This window comes from Pongo abelii, chromosome 1 (genome assembly GCF_028885655.2).
Source record: "Pongo abelii isolate AG06213 chromosome 1, NHGRI_mPonAbe1-v2.0_pri, whole genome shotgun sequence".
Lineage (NCBI taxonomy): Eukaryota > Metazoa > Chordata > Mammalia > Primates > Hominidae > Pongo > Pongo abelii.
Window position 1 is genome coordinate 113399934 of NC_071985.2, and position 20909 is coordinate 113420842.

General features: G+C 39.0%; 1 long non-coding RNA gene and 1 other non-coding gene across 2 annotated transcripts in view; both read right to left on the bottom strand.

The window, feature by feature from the left end:
• Positions 1 to 20909, bottom strand: part of LOC112135741 (uncharacterized) — a 145478-nt gene that overhangs the window by 10227 nt on the left and 114342 nt on the right. The window lies entirely within an intron of this gene.
• LOC112131525 (small nucleolar RNA U13) lies at positions 19785 to 19884 on the bottom strand. The gene has a single exon (XR_002913574.1). It is a non-coding gene; the product is annotated as a small nucleolar RNA U13 (small nucleolar RNA).

A 20909-nucleotide genomic window follows, 5' to 3' on the forward strand; every position in this document is an offset into this window, starting at 1 on the left:
AAGGATAATATTTACTCTACTAGTAACCCTTTAGAAGTTCCTTGGGTGTTGGTGCATTTTGCTGTCCCTGTTTGATGCTAACCTCCTAGGTGTCCAGCCCCTGTGAGGGACACAGTCTGAGTAAAACCCACAACATCTGCTCAAGAGAAGCTTCAAAGAAGCACAATGCTTGGAATCATATCTTCTCTAAGAAAATATAGGGTCAAAAACTCAACCCAGACCTCCTGACTTCATTTTTTCTCCCCATTTGACAAGGCCACAGAAGAAATTTTTAAGCACCTATCTAAGTAATATTTCCTCTACACAACAGTCTATATGGCATGAGGCTAATATTAAGACAAAAATCAAGGGAATACATATCATACTACTAATTTATTATTTATGGCATTCTTGCATTGTGCCAGGAATTGAGCCATGCTGATAAATATTATTAGAACATAATCCCTCATTTCATAGAACTTCCCTTCATGTCAAGAGACAAAATCCACCACAGTAAGAGAAATGACCAAAGTGTGCAGAGGATTCTACGGTAGCAGGAGAAGGTACTCACCTCAGACATGAGTACTGGTACTAAGGTACTGAGGACAGAAGGCTTTCTTAGCAAAGATGGTGTGTTAAACTGAGTCTCAAAGAAGCAATTAGCCAGAGGCAGGAGATGGGACATTCTAGGAATTCTAGCATCAGTGGTGTAGCTGTTTGCAATGATCTGTCTCCCAAACCCTCAGATGGTCTCATTATCATTGTCTTCACTAGAAAATTAATGAACAATTGCTTTGTGCAAAAGCTGTAGAAACTGTACTAGGTATTATAGATTCAACAATGATTTCTATCCTTCCGTGACACACAGCTTAGGAGTGATTAGACAGCATGGATGGATGGATAGATATAGAGACAGACAGATGATGGCAATACCCAACCTGTACTTTACATTTGTGTGGCAGTACCAGTTCTAAGGAGCTTCACAGTGGGCTTCATTTACCCTCACTGTCCTGAGATGGAGGTAGGGAAGACATTGCTTAATCCATTTTGAAAAAGAATAGTTTCCCAGGCTAACGAATAGTGCAGATGACCAGTGTACATGCCTGATTACTTGAAAGGAGTTCAAGGGAGGAAAAACATCAAGGGAGGAAAAACATGGGTAAAGGGGGTAGATGTTCTGAAGGGAAGCAGATGAACTGGCCAAGCTGAGATGGGAAGAGAAACCCATTGCTCTGAGCACCTGGACCATGTGCAGGTTCTCAGTCTTGGCAGCAAACCCACCTCTGGCTGAAGCAGCACCTCCATGAAGTCCTAGAGGCTAGGCTGAGGGCGCTGTGGACATACCATTAACAGCAAGGCTAAAAAACACGTAAAGTAGGAGTGACCTGGGAGAGTCTTCCCTGAGTTGGCCCTTTACAATATGTTTGACCACTTCAGCACCAGCTCCATGGGGGTCAGCATGGTCTGGGGCTGGGATTATCACTATGATGACTTTTCTTCCACCCCTTCTCTTCATCTCTAAATGCTGCATCCCCCTGGGCTTAAGTCTAGATTCTGTTTAAGTGCCTCTTCCTTAATTTCACAACTAGGTTTAGAGGCTCAACTGAACTACCGTTTGCCACAAGGTATTGGAACTCACAGTGTCTCTATCTCTCCTACTAGTCTGTGGGCCTTCAAGGGTAAGGATCATGTTCCTATAGTGTCAGCACTTACTACAGAGACTAGCAAATAGTAAGTATGCAATGAAATTTGTTGAATAACTAAATAAATGAATGGGTTTACGTACATAAGAATATCACCAGATCCCCCAGACCATGACATCTGTGGTTTCTATATAAAGAATCCAGTTCCTAAGGCGTACGGGATTTTTTTTTTTTTTTTTTTTTTTTTTTTTTTTTTTTTTTTTTTTTTTTTTTATCTAGAAGCACTTCTACTCAGAAACAGTCTTATTTCCAAACGCTATTTATGATGGTCTTAATTTTCTTCTTCTTCTTTTTTTTTTCAGAAAGAGGGTCTTATTCTGTCACCTAGGCAGCTGGAGTGCAGTGATCACAGCTCACGGCAGCCTTGAACTCCAGGGCTCAAGCAATCCTACTGCCTCAGCTTCCCAAGTAGCTGCAACTACAGGCACAGGCCACCATACTCAGCTAAGTTATTTTTTAAAAATTTTTTGTAGAAATGGGGTCTCGTTTTGTTGCCCAGGCTGGTCTTGAATGCCTGGCCTCAAGCCATCCTCCTGCCTCTGCTTCCCAAACTGTAGGATTACAGGTATGAGCCACTGCATCTAGCCTGTGATTGTCTGTTTGTTGTGTCAACTTGGGTAGACTACAGTCTCCAGTTACAGAATCAAATACAAATCTAGGTGTTATTGCCAATGGATTTTGTAAATGTAATTTAAGACTATAATTAGTAGACTTTAAGAAAGGGAGCATAGCCTAGATAATCCAGGTGAGCCCAATTTAATCAGCTGAAAGGCCTTAATAGCAGAGCTGAGGCTTCCCTGAAGAGGAAGAAATTCCACCTGCGGATGGCAGCTTCCACCTGTGCCTGACAGTTCCAGCCTGCCCTCCTGAATGCCTGCCCTACAGGCTTCAGACTTGCCTAGCCGTCCCCCACAATCACATAAGCCAATTCTTTGTAATAAATCTCTTAATATTTATGTCCTATTTGTTCTACTTCTCTAATTGGATCCTGATTGATACACTATAAATTCAAAGTGTCTTAGAGAGGCTGAGCTTGTAGCTTCCCAGTGTACTTTCAGTAAATAACAGAATGTCAAACTTTCAGAGCTTTAAATCAGACATACTCTTATTCCTGCTGATACATTCTATCAAGTATCTTTTCCTAACATGGACCAGTTAAATGTCTTATTTTTCTTTTTTTTTTCCAAGCAATAGTGTCACTTGCCAAAGATGTTTTAAGTTCATTAATTTAACCCTTCTCCCCAACCATTTCTGCAGGTGTGGTAGAGAATAGACCTCCTTAGCAGTTATGGTTAGTGTCAGACTGGGCTGCCTTGCCACCTTGAAGTAGCGTAGATTTGAGAGTATAGATTTGTCTTTCAGATTACAGAACTAGTCCCTGACTTACTCCCGAAGTTAAGTAGCAGAGCTTTCACCATGCTTAGTTCCAAATTCTAGAACAACCCCCAGCCTTCTCCAAAGTTAAAAACAGTCTAATTGACAGTGGTTGATTTTGGCTGGCTGGGTGATGATGAAAGAAAGGAGAGCACTTGCGTAGTTTATGGTGAAGATAAAGCACATATCAGGCATTGTAATTATCTAGCCGCACACTATAAACTTTTCCATTTCATTCATTTCTGTATCTCTTGCTCTTTATTGTCAGTTGCAGAGGCACAACACTTTTCTCAGGATTCATGATCAACTCTGCCCTTTGGAATTGTTCCTGCTGTCTAAAAATTAATTCCACATGCATGTACAAACTTACATTTTATTTTCTCACTGCCTTCTGATTTTAAAAATGGTTCTATCTTCATTTGGTCATAATTATGCTCCTTTTCTAAGTAACACTTTTAATATTATTGCTGCTTTTGCACTTCTCTGATATGTGGAGTCAAAAATGTTTCTAGAACATTTCAAAATCATGCATAAATGCAGCAAATTACCAAGTATTAAAGAGTAAGTGGTTGGCAGAGACCTAAGTGGCAGGGCATTGGACAATAGTGCCATCTGTTGGTTGTGGATAGAGTTGGCTTCTCTCTATTCGGTCTTTATTCTTAGTTATAAAGGGTAATTTCCTATGATAGTTCCTAGGAGGAGGAGCTTCTGTCGTGATTTCACACATCCTTGACGTACTTTCTTTCTGTGAATGTTAAAAGCCTTTAATAGTAAGGGTCGCTTTGGTCCCAAGTGGTCAGGCTGGGCCTTTGAAAGGCCAGGTGAGCCCACACAGGGAGATCTGCGTGAGCCCCTCATTGCCCCTATACCAGTGCCACAGCTGTTTTCCAGTGACAGCCATGACCTAGATCACAGGTTCTATACTCTGGCTGCACCTCAGAACCTCTGGGGTGTGGCATAGGCTTTGTGATTTTTTCAAAGTTTGCCAGTTGATTCCAATGTATAGCTAGGGCTGAAAAACACCTAAAGGAAGAGAAAGACATGGAAGAATTAACATTCTACACACTTGTTAAGATCTCCATTTTCCTCATGCCAGCATCCACTATTTTCAGCCAAAGCACTGTTTACCAAATGTATCCCAAGGAGATATTAGAAACAAACAGGTTTCATGATTTTTCCAAGATCAGCCGATACTTCTGTGGCAGGTCCAGGTCTGGAAATTGGCACCCAGAGACCAAAGCCACAAGAGCTGTAAGCTGAAAGCCATCAAGTGTCCCTGTTTATAATTATGTCCTCATCTGTAAATGGATGGCTTTAGACCTGAGTTTCCTTTTCCTGGAAAGATAAAGCCACCAGAGGTGAACTTCATTCTTCTTTTAGAGAAAGGAGGAAACAGGGAAGACATTTGCAGCCTAATGTGACAAGGCAGCTTTCTACCGTCTCAAGAGACCATAGCTCTTGGCTACAGTTGCCTGCAAGCCCAAGGATGGGACAGAGGAGGCTGAATGCAAAATCGTCCTATCTTAGAAGCTTCCCAGGAATTTCATTAGGGTTGTTTATCATGAAAAGTTGTTTAAGATTTAGGGATACCTCAATATGTGTTCTAACATGGAAAACAGACCTTTCTTTACTCAGTGGAAGAAAATAGTGAATTGATAAATGTATTTACAAGACATTTCTGTGCCAATAGGTCACTCTCTACATTTCCTGATATGCCATCTCCTGACACATTCTTTCAGAATTTTGTGACTATTAGGATCTAAGGTTGGATGGAACTAGGATTGGATCCAGTTCAGCAGTTCCTTAGACCAGGAAAATAGCCCCAGCTATCAAGTAGCTCTAAGCAAATGACTTTAATCTTCCTAAACCTAGTCTGTATCAGCAATAAGTGGAGTTCTTGTTATAATCAAATAACAGAGAGCACAAGAAAGGTTTGTAAACTATAATGTGCCATATAAAGCTCAAGCAATGTGATGAGGACTGTTTTTCACTCTCCAAAGGGAATCTTTCCTCCAACCAAGTCCCCTCTTTGTCAATCACAGTGAGTGGAATATGCTTGGCCCCACCCTCTCCAAGACTGTCCCTGTGTCCCCATCTTACCCTCTCATCCTGTCCAAATCCTGCCATTATTCCATACCCAAATCAATTTATACCAAGTTCAAGAAAACACTTTCTGACCAATCTAGTTCAGTGATTTCTCCCTTCTCTAAATTTCTGTAGCATTTTACAATTGATGCCAAAGAATGTATAAATTCAGATGATTTGCCTTGCCTCCTATTCTTTCATCTATGTCCTTTCTGTCTCCATAACTTTTTTTAAAAAAATACACCTTTTATAGAATTAAAACACACATACAGAAAATATGCATGTAGCACAAAATAACTCATGCAAGCACCACCCAAATCACTCACCAAACCATCAGAGATTGATAAACAGAACCCTGTCAGCATCTGAGAAGCCCTTCTTGGGCACCTTTCCAACCACTGTCTCCACTCTCCTTCCAAAAGATGCCCACTCTGCTGACTGCTAATACCATACATTAGTTTCACCTGCTTTTGAGTTTTCTATAAAGTGTGGATTATTTGATGTCTAGCTTCTTTTGCTCAACTTTATACTTGTGATAATCATCCATGTTGTTGTACGTGGCAGTAGCGTCTTCATTTTCATTAGTTTGCCATTTCATGGATATATTACAGTTTATCTCTCCATTCTATTGTTTGAGGACATTTGAATTGTTTTTAATTTGGCGATTTTAAATAATGCTGTTATGGACATTCTTATGTTCGGCTTTTAATAAACACTTGTATGCATTTCTTCTGGGCATATATCTAGGAATAGAACTAGTGGGTCATAGGGTGGGCATATGTTCAACTTCGGTATATACTAACAGTTTCTCAACGTTGATTGCACCAATTTACACTCCCAATAGCAACGTATGTGTGTTCCATTACTCTATAGCTTCACAAATACTTCGTATTTTCAGTGTTTTAAATGTTAGCCATGTTGTTGGTATACCATATATTTCACCGTAATTTTAATTTGCTTTTTCCTGATAGCTAATGAGGTTGAACACTTTAAAAAAATGCTTATTGGCAATGTGGGTATTCTTTTTTTGTGAAGAAAATAGCATCCAATTTTTACTAGGTTTTCTGACTTTTTAAATTGTGAAAAATTTATACGAGATGTCCTTTTATATATAATATTTGTATACATACATTTTCTTCCATTCTATAACTTTCTTTTTCCTTCTTATAATGGTGTCTTTTTATAAACAGAAAATGCCAATATTTTAATACTTTTTTAGGAATGTTATTTCTTACTTAAGAAATCCTTGCCTGCTCCAGACATACAAAATATCATTCTACATTATTTTTTAGAAACTTTACTATTTTACATATCATTTTTTGATCTAAAATCACCTGGAAATGATTTTTTTCTTTTTCTTTTTTTTTTAAGAGACGGAATCTCACCCTGTCGCCCAGGCTGGAGCGCATGGAGTGCAGTGACACAATTTTGACTGCAACCTATGCCTCCTGGGTTCAAGCAGTTCTCCTGCCTCAGTCTCCCAAGTAGCTGGGACTACAGGTGCACACTGCCATGCCTGGCTAATTTTTTTTTTTTTTTTTTTTGTATTTTTTAGTAGAGACGGGGTTTCACCATCTTGCCCAGGTTGGTCTTGAACTCCTGAGCTCAGGTGATCTGCCCACCTTGGCCTCCCAAAGTGCTAGGATTACAGGGATGAGCCACTGCGCCTGGCCCTGGAATTGATTCTTTAAATAATATATGAGACAGGAGTCAAGATTGTTTTTTCTCATATGGATATCCAATTGACCATTGATTAAAATAGTGTCTTTTTCCCACTGCTCTGCATGGACCAATGGTGTCCATACACGTGTGGGTCTGATCCTAGACTTTCTATTGTGTTCCATTGGTCTATTTGTCTATTTTTGTGCCTTTATTCACATTGTATTAATTATTTGATAATAATTATTTTATATAATAGGATAAGTGTTCAAATTCTAATCTTCTTAAAGATTCTCTTACCTATTGCTGTCATTCTACATTTCTATATATAATTCCACACAGATTTATCTACTTTTAAAAAGAACATCTGTTGGAATTTTAGTTGAGATTGCATTGAATGTATAGATCAATTTGAGGAGACTTAATATTTTTGCACTATTGAGTCTTCCAATCTGTGGATCTCCGTTTTAGCTCTTCTTTAATTTCTCTAATATTGTTTTATAGTTTTCTGTGTAAGGTAATACACATTTTTCATTATATTTATGCCTAGATATTTGATGTTCTTTTATTCCACTGTATTTTCTTTAAATTTCATTTTCTACTTGTTCATTGCTACTATACCTATACTTGATTTTTATTAATTGTCCTTGAATCCAGTGAGTTTATTAAATTGACTTATTAACTTTGGAAGTTTATCTATAAATTCCTTTGGATTTTCTAGGTACACAATTGTGTTCTGTGTAAATAATACATTTTACTTCTTTCTTCCCAATCCTTATATGCTTTATTTCTTTTCTTTTCCTTATTGTACCATTACAATTTTAACCTCTAGTATCATGTTAATTAGAAGTAATGAAACCAGAGATTCTTGTCTTATTTTTAATTTTGGGAGGAAAATTATATTTCACCATTTAGTATAATATTTATAGTAGATTTTTGGTAGATGCCTTTTATCTTTCAGCTCCAGAATTTCTATTTGGCACTTTTTAATAACTTCTATTTCTTTGTTGAGATTCCACATCTTTTCATTAATTATAATCATGTTTTTAAAAAAATCTTTGAAAATATTTATATAGCTGCTTTAAAGTCTTTGTTAACCCCAGAATCTGGGTCATGTCAGAGTATGTTTCTATTGACTGCTATTTCTTTTGATTGTATTTTCTTGTCACTGCGTGTGTGTAATACTCTTTTATAGTATGCCAGACATTTTGGAGGGAACACTGTAGTGATTGGATACTGTTATCACCCTCTGAAAAATGTTGATTATTTTTTCTCTCAGGCAATTAACTTGGGTGGACTCAAACCCCAAACTCTCTCCCATATGAAAGGAAGTAGCTGAAATCTCTAGTAAGTTCTTTCAGACTTTCACCTGTTGCTTTTCACTGGGCTCCTCAGAGTCTTCCTTATACATACATAGTTTAGGGATCATCCAGATGTTTGGGCAGAGTTTATGTGCACATTTTGGGGTTCTCTCTTAGGCTCCTGCCTTCCTGACACCTCACTCTCTGTTCTGTTAACCCTAACTCCATTTAATGGTTCCTTGAACTGCTAAGAATAATGTTCTCTTCTTGAATTCTTGTTGCCCTATATTGTACAGACTGCAGAGTGCCTTCGGACAAAAGGCATATCAAGGCAAATCTCCATAAAAAATGCTATATTGAAGGGATGAATTCCTCTCCAATTTCTGTCTACTTTTGGTCACTATCTAGTGCCTTCAAGTATTTTTTTATTTCCCTCAAGAACAATTGTTTTCTACAGAAAGTTTTATCTAATACAAGCTACTACAAAATTAATGGAAGTGGAATGTAGTGAAAGGCTTTGAATTATGGATTACATTTCTTTGTTAGGTATAAGACTATTCAGATGTCCTATATTTTTCCCCGGCTTTAGTAAATTGTGTTGTTTGACAAATCTGACTCATCTAAAAGTTCAAATATTTTGGCATAAAGCTGTTTATAATATCTCACATTATATACTTTTGTAGATTAAGTATTTTGAATTTATATAAAACTGAGGAAGAAACTAGAGAAAATTGCAGGCCATGGTCCAAATTTAAATCCAACAATTCTTTTAAAAATATTCTGTATGACATATATATATATATACTATTTAAATAGTACCTGTGTGACATTTACTTATATTTTCTTATATTATTCATTTGATTTCAACTTTATGAAACTTAAATGACAAGAATTTTTTAAATTAAAATAGTTTTTAAAATATAAAATGTTTACATACTTAAGAATTTCTAATTTTTCCAAATATTATCACCTATAAGTTAAAATAGATTTGAATTACCTCTCTTCATAAGTTATATATCCTGAAAATTGCCTCAGCCTTTTGCTTATTTTTTTTTTACTAATAAAATATGCTTTTGAAAGTGGCACTCTAATTCAATTATAAATGAACTAGCATATAGTGCCTAAAAAGTAGCCTTCTTATGACATCTAGATTCAGGTTCTGTAGCCAAAAGAAAAAATTTCAAAAATATGTTGATTTAAAATCAAATAAAAAATTTAAAAGGCTAGTTCTGTGAATTTTAATTCTTAATGTGATCCATGGTAACCTCATCTGGGAAGTAAATTTCACTTGATACTCAACAAGAGAAAGTTTTTGTATGCTTCTCATGTATCCTTTGTTCATTTTCCTTGTCATAGCCTATAATTCAGTTATCACAATGCATCCTTAATTCATTATTTGAAATTTATACTTACTTTTCTACACTTAATATAACCCCATGTTTTCTTTTCCATTCAACAAATATCAATTTCACCATTTCTGTTTTCCATCAAAGAGTGAGGTAAAAATAGGAAAAATGAGGTTAGATCTGTGTCTTCTTCATTCTAATAAAAAAACTACTTTACTTTGACATTCTTTTCTTTGTTTTAAAGTCAGGTTTGTTGAGAAATACTTTGTGTACAGCAAAATCTACACTTTGTAAATGCAATGAATTTTGAAAAACATACACAGTTCAGTGTCCACCGCCACCATCAAGATAAAGAACATGTATCTTAACCCAAAAATTTCCTCATGCACTTTGTTGTCAAATTCTTTCCTGAATTCCCAGCCCACAAACAACCACTTAGTTTTTTCTGCCCCATAAGTTTGCCTTTTCCAGAATGTCTTATAAATGTAATTGTGCAGTATGTAGCTTATTGAGTCTGTTTTTTTCCCATTTATTATAGTGCATTTGAGATTTATTCGTGTTGTTGCCAATAGTTTGATTCTATTTTATTGGTGAGTAATATTCCATTGTATGGATGTACCACCACATTTTGTTAATACAATTACTACTTGACGGACACTTGAAATATTTCCAGTTTGTAGTACTATGAATAAGGCCACTATAAACATCTGTGGATGTGTTTTTGTGTGAACATATATTTTCACTTATCGGGCATATATCTAGGAGTGGAATTGCTGAGTCATATAGTAATTGCATATTTAATTTTATAAAAAACAGCCAAACTGTTTTTCAAAGTGGCTGTGCTATTCACATTCCCATCAGCAATGTATGAGAGTTCCAGTTGCTCTTCATTCTTCTCAGCAGCTTTTCTAACAGCTGGTGTCTTGTTTTAATCTGCAATTCTCTATCATTAGTGTTGCTGGACACCATTTCATGTGCATTTTTGCTGTCTGTGTATTGTCTTTGATGAGGCATTTGTTCAAATGCTTTGCCCAGTTTTTAAATTGGATTGTTGTTTTCTCCTTTAGAAAAACAAAAGAAAAAGAAAAAGAAATTGGATTGTTGTTTTCTTATTATTGAGTTGTGAGGGTTCTTCATGTATTTTGGATATCAGTCCTTTTCCAGATATGTGTTTTAAAAATATTTTCCCCAAACTTATGTCTATATTTGAATGACATTTTCCTAAAACTGTTATTTAAATATGGGTGGCTTTTAAATTTTAATAAAGTCTCATTTATCAATTTTTTCATTTATGGAATGTGCCTTTCGTATTCTACCTAATAAATCTCACCTAGCCCAGAGTCACAAAGATTTTCTCCTATATTTTCTTCCAGAATTTTTACACTTGAGTTTTACATTTAGGCCTCTAATCAATTTTCAGTTAATTTTTGTGTATAGTTTAATGTATGGGTCAAGATACATTTTTTGCGTATAAATGTCCAACTGTTCCAGTATTATTTGATGAAAAGACTATCCTTTCAGCATTGAATTGCCTATGGTGGATTACCTATGTCTGGATTCTCTCTGTCTGGATTCTCTACTGATCTTTATCTCTTTCTCAACTCTTGTGTGTGTGTGTGTGTGTGTGTGTGTGTGTGTCAGAGTCTCACTCTGTAGCCCAAGCTGGAGTGCAGTGATGTGATCTAGGCTCACTGCAACCTTTGCCTCCCAGGCTCAAGAGATTCTCCTGTCTCACCCTCCTGAGTAACTGGGATTACAGGCATGCACCACCACGCTGAGCTAATTTTTGTATTTTTAGTAGAGACAGGGTTTCACTATGTTGGCCAGGCTGGTCTCGAACTCCTGACCACAAGTGGTCCGCCTGCCTCAGCCTCCCAAAGTGCTGGGATTACAGGCATGAGCTACCGCACCTGGCCCTCAACTCATTTTTTGAGGCCAGCATTAACCTCACACCAAAATCAGACATTATAAGAAAATAGAACTACAAACAAATATCCTCATGAATATAGATACAAAACACCAACAAAATATTAGCAAATCAAATTCTGTAATATATTAAAATAATGATCTATCATGACCAAGTGGAATTTTTCCTTGAAATGCAGTATTGTTCAACTTTTGAAAGTAAATCTATAGGGCTGGGCACCTTGGCTCACACCTATAATCCCAGCACTTTGGGAGGCCAAGGCTGGTAGATCACTTGAGGTCAGGAGTTCGAGACCAGCCTGAACAAAATGGTGAAACCCTGTCTCTACTAAAAAACAAAAAGTAGCTGGGCATGATGGTATGTGCCTGTGGTCCCAGCTACTCGGGAGGCTGAGACACGAATCTCTTGAACCCGGGAGACAGAGGTTTCAGTGAGCTGAGATGATGCCACAGCACTCCAGCCTGGGTGATAGAGCAAGACACTGTCTCAAAACAAAAACAAAAACAAAACAAAACAAAACAAAAGAAAGTAAATCAATAGGATTTACCATATCAGCCAAACTAAAGGAGAAAAGCCATATCATCGTCTCACTAGATGCAGAAGGATGGTTTGACAAAATTCAACAACTATTCATGAAAACTCTAAGCAAACTAGGATTACAGGTTGAGACTTCCTTAACCTCATAAAGGGCATCTTTGAAAAACCTATAGTTAATATCATAACTAATGATGAAAGACTGGGTACTTTCTCCCCAATATCAGACAAAAAGATAAATATGTTCACTCCTATTACTTCAGTTCAACATCGTACTGAAAGTCCTTGTCAGTGCAGTAAGGCAAGAAAAAGTAATAAAAGGCATACAGATTGCAAAGGGATAAACAAAACTGCCTGTATTCACAGATGATATCACCTATGTAGAATCTACATAGAAACTTAGGTTTTAGTTGCTTTTTTTTCCCATTCTGTCTTTTTTTTTCTTTTGTAGAATTGGTGTAATATTTTCCTTAAACGTATGCTAGAATTCACCAGTGAAGCATCTGGAGTTGTTTTGAGGGATGGTTTTAAACTATAAATTCAAATTTTAAAGTAAACGTAAGACTGTGTAGCTTATCTTGAGTAAGTTTTGCTAATTTGCATCTTTCAAAGACTTTATCCATTTCATCTAAGTTGTCAAATTTTTGGTGTAAAGTTGTTTATAATTTTTTTGTCATCCTTTTAATATCTCCTTTGTTCAGAGCAGCAGTTCAAATCACAGTCAAACTCTAAACTGCACTCGATGGCTTGGCATCTGTCCCATATGAGAGCAGCTCAAAGGTCAGTAAGAGATGTGGGCAGATGGGGATCCCCCTTTAGTCTCTATTCTTTTGGGGATTTCCTCTTAATTTTCTTTGTGCTGTGGTTGCCCCATACTCTGGTTCTTCTAGCCAGTAATATGTGGGGTTTATATGGAGCTTTAGCCATTCTACATAGTGCAGGCTAGAACCTGCCTTGGCCTAAAAGCTGTAAAATCTAAAAACTCATCAATGCCATTTTCTTCTTTCATATATTGGCTTCTTCCAGCATCTTCCTGCTTTTAATCACTCTCCAGTGTCTTCAGATGCTGTTTTTAAAAATATATTTTGTCCTCTACATAATTTTTTATGTAGATTGATCTGATAAAAGATGCTCAGATCTTAATGGAGATGAAATTTCCATTGCTTTTTATTTTTAAACCACTACCACTAAGACTCCAAAATTATCAACTCTTTTCCATATGAAGTATAATCCATTTATAAAGAACCAAGATTGTGGGGAAAATCTTTCACAGATCCTATAAGTCTGAGATAAATCACCCCAATAATTTCAGATCCTGTAGCATTTTCTTGAGTCTGCTTGAAATTGTAGGTTTCAAGCAATAAACCAGGAATCCCATACCCTTCCTGGCTTTTAACAAGGCAAAAGTTTGAGTCCTCACTTTATTGCACTTTGTACATCATGCTTTCATATGTGACAGTGCAGGGAATACTTAAGTCAGATAAAAATTTATTTTAGATAAAGATTTTTGCCCTGAATCCTCCTTCCTTTCCTATCCTACTGAGCTAAGCTGGAAAACTTAAAAAGATATATGAGGGTCTCTTTAATAATTTTTCCTTAAGCCCAGTGGAAATGCTACCCTATCAGCAACTTGCTTTTCTCTTCCAGGATGTCCTTGTTCCTTTTATCTTCCAGGCCATCAAAAAGTCCCAGAACCTTGATCATGCTTAGATTTTTAAAAAATATCCTAGATAAAAGAGCTAGCTAAGTGAGGGACAAGTGGAGTAAAATCCTTTCTCTTGGGAGGTTGAAGCAGGAGGATCACTTGAGCTTAGGAGTTCAAGTCCAGTCCAGCCTGGGAAACATAAAAAACCCTGTTTTTTTTTTTTTTTTTTTTTTTTTTTTTTTTTTAGACAGTGTCTCACTATGTTGCCCAGGCTGGAGTTCAGTGGCACGATCTTGTCTCACCGCAACATCTGCCTCCTGGGCTCAAGAGATTCTCCCACCTCAGCCTCCCAAGACTACAGGTGCACGTCAGCACTCCCAGCTAATTGTATTTTTTGTAGAGACAGGGTTTTGCCATGTTCCCCCAGCTGATCTCGAACTCATGAGCTCAAGCGATCTGCCTGCCCTGGCCTCCCAAATTGCTGGGATTCCAGGTGTGAGCCACCATGCCCAGCCAACTGTGTATATATATACAGCCAGCCGCAGTGGCTCACACCTGTAATCCCAGCATTTTGGGAGGTCGAGGCAGGTGGCTCACCCGAGTTCAGGAGTTCAAGACCAGCCTGGTCAACATGGTGAAACCCCGTCACTACAAAAATTACAAAAATTAGCCGGACATGGTGGTAGGGGCCTGTAATCCCACCTACTCAGGAGGCTAAGGCACAAGAATGGCTTGAACCTGGGAGGCGAAGGTTGCAGTGAGCCAAGATCACGCCACTGCACTCCAGCCTGGGTGACAGAGCAAGACTCTGTCAAAAAAAAAAAAAAAAATATATATATATATACACACACACACACACACATACTTTCATGTAGATTGATCTGATAAAAGATGCTCAGATACGTATACATATACGTGTGTATATATACATATATACGTATATATACACACCTATATACATTTACATATACACATATACACATAGACACACATATATATACATATATGTGTATATATACACACATGCACATATATGTATATATACACATACATATATGTGTGTATACATATATAAAAAACCCTTTCTCTATGATAGGGCATCACTCTACATCTTTATCTATTCCTCCTTTTGATTATCAGTAAATAAAATGCTTATTTATGCACAGACATCCTGATAGGCAAAGGAGAGTTGATAACTCAGGAATAGTCCTTGCCCCCAGGTCCCTTTCGTTTAACTCTGTAAATAAAAAATGCAGCAGCATGTTACAGGCTTTCTGCTAAAGATGTGGACAATGTCAGGATTCACAAAAGAAGGAATGATCAGTTTTGGCTGAGGGTGGGGGGTCCAGGTGAGATTCTGTATGCGAGTATGTGTTGGCAAGGTGCACAGAGATGAGGGTGAAAGAACTGGCAGCTCAGGTATGGAGATGGCAGGCCTGAACCCACCTGGTGTTTTCAGGAAACTACAGGGACATTTGTATGTTTGGTGTGTAGGGTATGATAGTAGGGGAGGCTGGGGAGGGAGGAAACATGAAGGGCTTTGTTACATGGTTAAAGAGTTTGGACTTCATTTTGTAGAGTATACTGAACTGTCAAAAATGTCTTAATCAGGACAATAGCAGGATCATCTCTATGTTTTAGGACATGTATTTATTTCTGTATGTTCTTGATGCTTGTCCGGGTCCCTCCCTAAGGAGTTGGTCTGAGAGGTAAGAGATGGGATCACAGGGAGGAGACATGGTCAACCATCTGGTCTAAAATTAGACTACAGTCATCTATTGTGTGCTACACTGAGCCTCTTTTCATGCCAGATATGGTCTGGGGACCAGACCTGTTTGGACATGGCTTGAGTGAGAAACTAGTTGCCTTTTCCAAAGACAATTTGGATTTCAAGAGGAAAATCACAGCATCAGAGTTCCAAGCAAAGGGGCACAGTAAGCCAGCAAGACTGTGCAAAACTTAAAGCTGCAAAACAACCAGAATTAAGTCTACCCGAGAACATCACTGGGAAGAAAATTGAGGCCATAGGTATAGCTGGAAATAAAATTGAGAAGTGTTACCATACTGCTACTGCTTAAAAATCAGAAAGAAAAGAATAAAGATGAATTCAATCTCTTCCTGAAAGCAGGACTAAGGGGTCCAGGCATGATGCCTGGAGCTCTAAAATGAGCATAATGATGAAAAGTGGGGAGCTGCATGCAAATGGCACAGGAGAAATGTGTTTTTCCACAAGTCTAGCTTTTCTTCTCAGGATCCAAAGGTCCCCACCAAAATCAGGGCAGCTTTTACAATAATGGGCTTAGGAAAGAGTTAGGCAGATATTCTCAAACAGTCTGTGGCTCACTGAGCCTCAGGCCAGTCTTAGCTAGTAATGACATTTATAATGTGACAGTGCCTAAACCACTTGCCTGAAATAAACTATAACATGACAGTTGATTAAAACTATGACTTACCTCACCGGGGTCTTTTCAGAAGCAACCCCATCAGAAGCTGAATCTGTAAGGAGAGAGCGCTTAGGAGGCCAAGGTCATAGGTTTATTCCCTGTATGGGTCACTTCATTCTGCTCTGCAATCCCATATCTCCTGTGACTTCCCCCAAGATAGGTTAAATGCCCTTTCCAAATGCTCTTATAGAACCCTCTATCTATCCTATTACAGCACACGTTATAATTTACTGGAACTGCTATTTAATTTTCTTTCTTTCCCGTCAGAAGGAAGTGAGGGAAGCCACCGAGTGGAGGTTTCTTACTGCAATGACAGCATGTGTGTCGCATGGAGGGAAGCTCTGAACCCAGAACACCTGCTTCCAAGTCCTTGCTCTACCACTGAATAGTTTGAAATTGAACCTGTTTCTTCAACAATAAAGAGGAAATAATGGCACTTATTACATGCCATTATTAATGAACCAGTGAAAGTAAGGATTCTTTACTAAGGGCTATTTGGATGTTAATTAATCATAATATTAACCAGTCTTGAGACTGTCCTAGCAGGGTGGGTGCGATTGAGGTGGCAGAGCTATGGGGAGGGCATTTCTGAATGAAACTGATAGTACAGAAGAGGGAAGAGGAGGGGAGCAAGTAGGAGCACAGGGAGTAAGCAGTGGAAAGACAAATGAAAAGGAAGAGAGAATGGAAAATGAAGAGGGTCCCAGAGCTGTGCTGTTGAATACAGTAGCAGTAAGCCCCATGTGGCTATTTAGCTAGTTCAAATTGAGATCGGCTGCTAGAGTTGTTATCAAAAAAAAAAAAATGAAAAATGGCTCATTGATAATGTTTATGTAACATGCATGTGAAATTACAATATTTTTGATATATTGAGTTAAATAAAATACAGTATGAAAATTAATTTTATCTATTTAATTTTACTTATTTTAATGTGGCTACTAAAAAATGTAAAAGTATGTATGTGGCTTGTATTTGAGGCTTGTGTTACATTTCTATTGGGCAGTATTACTCTAGGGTATTTGCTGTCTGTGAAATAAGTGATAAGGAATATAAGAATTTTTGAGAATTTGGCTTTTCAAAGTAAAGTCAGGGTATATGTAAAAATTGAATTTATCTCACAAATTTATCCATTTTTAAAGTTAATTTCACTGACATGCTTTAAGCATCTGTTCTGTGCCAAGGACTGAGTATAACACAGGCCAAGCCCTTCAGGAGCTTACACTGTAACCATGGATGAGGATGGGAGAGTCTCTTGTAGCTCACAGTATTCCACGGTCATCAAGAAAGTGTTTGACTGACTCTAATTCAGTGTCACCAGACTAGGGGTCCCCAAATGTATCTTCAAGTTAAGAACAAACAACATGATGCCAGGAAATCTAACTTGGTTTGAATGTTTTTCTTCTTGCTGCTGCCAGGCCGCCTTTGAGTGTTTGAATGTCGCATGTGGACTTAGATGAAGGGCAGGCTTTCAGGAGCTGTATTAGCTGAATCTGTAAGGAGATAGTGCTTAGGAGGCCAAGGTCATAAATTTGTTCCCTGTATGGGTCACTTCGTTTTGCTCTGATCCATGTCTCAGACGTGCTCCCTGTAAACCCAAGCCAGCTGTCTTGTAAATATGCTTTGAATCACTTGAGGAATAGGGCGAGAACATGTGAAGGGACCTGGGCAAATCTATCACCACTGATAGATTGGAGCAACAACTGAAAACACATTCTCAGTCAAAAGCAAGGACTCCCGGGAGGAGAGCCCATAAAACTTACATATCACCTCATACAGTGGACCCAACTGAAACCATCTTTTCCCTGCACATTTCTGCCTGAAGTCATTGACTAGGATGGAGCTTGTAGGGCAAAGCTTCTGGAGGCCATAGTTCCTGGATAGAGCGGAACACAGGCAGCATTCACTGGGAATTCAGACTTCTGCTAAAGGTGGTGTTGCCAACAAGCACACGGGGCCTCCCTGTCTGACCTACAGAGATTGTTTAGACTTGGAAATATGGGCACCTATCTCTTGAGTGACCTGTCTGCTGGTAATATTTACATCCACATTCACACAGAAAGGTGGTATGTTTTAATTCCAAGCTGATATTCAGCCCCATTTTCCTCACTGAAGCATCGCTGACAGAAAGGCTGGTCTGGGATCTCCAGCTACACAAATAAATACTGAAGCAAGGCCTAACAGGAAGACCCTCACTACCCAATTTCTTCCAGATGGCAGTGATGGATGGCTGTATGTTTATGTTTACTTGGTTTCCCAGATGACTGGTGTCCTGGTTTCCACTGGTCATGGTTTGATGAGCATTTCTTCGAAGATGTGAACTGCCTACCCCAACGGCCCAGCTCTTGGTCCAACAGTCTACACCACGCTCAACATTGTCAAGAGGTCATTGTGCTTGTTGGATGGCTAGTTAACTCTTTACTCACCACTTCCTCCCTGACCCTCTTCTTGTAAATTTCTAAAACTAGCAATACAAGATTCAAATCTAAATCATCATAAAGAACTGCATGTTGGGCAGAATAATGGCCTCCAAAGTATCCACGTCCCAATCCCCAGAACCTGTAAACATGTTACCTTTCTTGGCAAAAGGGAATTAAATTTGCAGATAAAATTAAGGTTGCTAATTGCCTGACCTTAAAGTAGAGAAACCAGCCTGGATTATCTGGGTGGGCCCAATGTAATTATAAGTCTCCTTTAAAGGGGAAGAGGGAAGCAGTAAAGATGGTCAGAGGATGAGATGTAAGAGGGACTCGACCTGCCCTTGCTGAAGGAAGGGGGCCATGAGCCACAGTAGTGTCTTCTAGAAGCTCTAAAAGTCAAGAAGAGAATTCTCCCCTAAAGCCTCCAGAAAGGAACTCTGATGCCTCAGTCTTAGCCCGGTGAGACGCATGGTAGACTACTAATGTAACTGTAAGGTAATACATGTGTATCAATTTATGATAATTGCTTATAATAATTTGTTATAGCCACAGTAGAAAATAAATACACACCTAGACAGGTTGAACACTTCTTGGCCTCCAGACTCTGCTTAATGTAAGAAGTACTCCTTCCCTTAGCACAATGTAACCTAGTGGAATACATTCTTCCTCAGGGCTGCCAGAGGCTGGAGCACACACATGGCTTCCTACAAAATTTAGGAAAGTGAGCAACGATGGAACCCTAATTGGAGAAAATATGTAATCACTCATCAAGTCCTCTTGGTACTATCTGAGTATAGAGAAAGCACATGGGCTTTGGCATCTAGCAGACATTGGTTCAAATCCTGGCTCTGACATTTAATGCCTGTGTGATCTTGAGTGAGTTAGCCTCCCAGATGTTCAATTTCTTAAGGGACACATCACACCTACCTCATGGGGTTGTTGTTGTAAAGAGTAAAAGAGTAAATAAAATAAGGTGTATAAAGTACCTATCTCAGAGCCTGGGGGGCAAGATAGAAATCCAATAACTCATGTTATCTTCTACCTTCTTTGTAATCATTTCTCAGATCTCTCCTGTTGTCTCCAATCTCATGACCCTGGATTGAGTTAGTTTCATCATATCTCTTGCCAGGACTGTTTTAACAGCTCCTAAAGGGCCAGCTCCAGACTCCAATCCTTCTTCACAGCCTCTACAGCTATCTTCCTAAAACATAGATTTTCTCATAATACCTCTTCTGCTGTAAAACCTTTGGCAGCTCCCTGTGGCTTGTGGATTAAAAAGTCTGAAGTCCTTTTCAAGGTTTGTGTGTATATTAGTCTGTTTGCGTTACTCTAAAGGAATATCTGAGACTGGATAATTATTTTTTTGTTTAGGTCAGGCGGGTAATGTGCTGATGTAACAAGGTTCAAGGGTGGCATATCTCATACATGCTCATGAACGCCAATCATCACACTCTTGAACTACAAAAGAATTGGGTAACATAAAGAAAAGAGGTTTATGGCTGGGCGCGGTGGCTTACGCCTGGAATCCCAGCAGTTTGGGAGGCCGAGGAGGGCGGGTCACAAGGTCAGGAGATCGAGACCATCCTGGCTAACATAGTGAAAACCCCGTCTCTACTAAAAATACAACAAATTAGCTGGGTGTGGTGGCAGGCGCCTGTAGTCCCAGCTACTCGGGAGGCTGAGACAGGAGAATGGCGTGAACGCCGGAGGTGGAGCTTGCAGTGAGCCAAGATTGTGCCACTGCACTCCAGCCTGGGCAACAGAGCGAGACTCCATCACAAAAAAAAAAAAAAAAAAAAGAGGTTTATTTTGGCTCACAGTTCTGTAGGCTATACAGGAAGCTTGGTGCCAGCATCTGCTTTAGGTGAGGACCTCCGGAAGCTTCCACTTAAGGTGGAAGGCCATGGGGGACCTGGCATGTCACAAGCCACAGAGGGACCAAGAGAGAAAACGGGGAGGTCTCAGACTCTTTTAAATAACCAGATCTTGAATGAACTGAGTGAGAACTCACTCATCACCAAGGGGATGGTGTTAAGCCATTCATGAGGGATCCACCTCCACGATCCAATACCTCTTACCAGGCCCCATCTCCAACATTGGGGATTACATTTCTTTTTTTTTTTTTTTTTTGAGACAGAGTCTCACTCTGTCACCCAGGCTGGAGTGCAGTGGCGTGATATCGGCTCACTGCAAGCTCCGCCTCCTGGGTTCACGCCATTCTCCTGCCTCAGCCTCCTGAGTAGCTAGAACTACAGGTGCCCGCCACCATGCCTGGCTAATTTTTTATATTTTTAGTAGAGACAGTGTTTCACCGTGTTAGCCAGGATGGTCTCGATCTCCCAACCTCATGATTCACCCACCTCGGCCTCCCAAAGTGCTGGGATTACAGGCATGAGCCACTATGCCTGGCCGGGGGATTACATTTCAACATGAGATATGGAAGGGACACACACCCAAAGTGCATCAGTATGAATCCTTCACAACTTCACCTCTGT